This window comes from Priapulus caudatus, unplaced genomic scaffold (assembly GCF_000485595.1).
Source record: "Priapulus caudatus unplaced genomic scaffold, Priapulus_caudatus-5.0.1 Scaffold695, whole genome shotgun sequence".
In the NCBI taxonomy this organism is placed as follows: Eukaryota; Metazoa; Priapulida; class Priapulimorpha; order Priapulimorphida; family Priapulidae; genus Priapulus; species Priapulus caudatus.
Genome location: NW_014577756.1, coordinates 152,139 through 154,109, shown reverse-complemented (window position 1 = coordinate 154,109; position 1,971 = coordinate 152,139).

Below are 1,971 nucleotides of genomic sequence, written 5' to 3'. Positions count from 1 at the left end.
TGTGTGTGTGTGTGTGTGTGTGTGTGTGTGTGTGTGTGTGTGTGTGTGTGTGTGTGTGTGTGTGTGTGTGTGTGTGTGTGTGTGTGTGTGTGTGTGTGTGTGTGTGTGTGTGTGTATTGTGTGTATGTGTGTGTGTGTGTGTGTGTGTGTGTGTGTGTGTGTCGCACGTTTTAAAGTTGTTTAAAGATTTGTAAATGATCACAAAAAAGCATTTTGTTGCCTTTTTTAGTTGATTAAGTCATTTATCAAAATAAGTCATCGGAATCGACATGTTTCATTGCAAACTAGTCTCATGCACGCGTCGTCCATAGGTTTTGCATTTCAATAGAGTTGTATATGTAAATATTTAGCTTAACATCCCATATATATATTATTTAACGTCCCATGCACTAGCGCCTAACTGAAGGTTTATATAACGTACGCCATATGACAATTATATTCAATGCATAACAGAAGTGCTAATATATTCATGAATTTATTTGATCTATGATTTAACAGACATGAACCGAATGCTCACATGAGCAGAGTCGCGTAATCGTCTGGTCTAGGCTCTGGTAAGACTCTCAAAAAAAGTTTGGGTAACACTTCTGGGTCAAGTACGTTTTTTCTGTACAGCTAATTATGCGATTTTCGGTTAGGCGCCAAAGTGAAAAAATAACAATATTGAAGTTTCAGAGCATAAATATTTATTAAGCAACCATAAACTTTCAAATTGCACTGAATTACATTGAATGAGAATTACTAATAATTTCTAGCATGATTTGTTGCCATAAACTTTGTTTCATAGTACAAAATGGCTACATTTTGCTCAATTTTAGCCAAAAAAATAGCCCAAAATCGCGTTCACTTTGAAAGTAGCTCTAAGTATGATTGCTTCTCACTCACCCAATATTGTAGCTAGAGCTACCAAAATTGACCAAAAGTTTCCTTATCAAGTGCTCCAACTGACCCAACCTTCATAATGATGCTTCCCCGCTCTATATGATGGACAGGGGGGCTATTGTAACTCGGGGTCAACCCTACCCCCAAATAGCAGCCTTTTGCAAATTTCGTCAAATGATGATAACTCCGTTACCAGACCTGTATCTTCTCAGCATATATGTACCCTATGTTTACATAAACGTACCTAGCTGCCCCTGATAGTCAGGGGGCAGATTTCAAAAAGAGCTAAAATAAGGATGAGCCTAAACTTTTTGGGTAGAGGCTGGAAACGGGTAAATATCATTTCTAGGATACTAGGATTCCTAGGGTAGTTTCACTGGGTATGTTTCCAGGCTGACTTTTGCGTATTGTGGCGGCCATCTTGAAATCCAAAATGACCGCCAGCGAAAATGGATTTTCTGAAATATCTGGACTCCCAGACGTCGTAGAGACATAATGGTGGTGGCTATACCCACATTTTCGATAGTGGAGAACCCAATTATCACACTTAGAGAAACATAGGATGGCGGCCATATTGGATTTCAATATCGCCGCCAGTGAAATTTGGTTATTTTGAATAACTAGACTCCAAGACGTCAACACGACCAGTAAATTCAGCCGAGTGATGAGCCTAAGGCTCTTTCACCTCCTAACCTTGTAGTGTCAAAACCCCCCAGTGTAGTGTCAATTCCCCCGCACATGATTACGACACCATCTGGACAGCCATAACGAGGTGCCAAGACTTAGTTAGACATCTTGAGCAAAAATATACTATTATGACTTTCGATGAACAACTGTACTGCAAGGCAAAATTGCTACAATGGGATTCCAAACACGAATCTCTCTTGAAGAATGTCGTAGTGATGCTCGGAGGATTTCGGGAGGATTTCACATACAACTAAACTTCGCAAAAGTCATTGGTCAACATATGGCTGACTCGGGCCTAGAAGATATATGGATCGAGAGTGGTGTCTTCGGATCCAATACTGCAGCAAATATAATGAAAGGAAAGATGTGGAATCGCATATTCCGTGCACACAAACTGACATT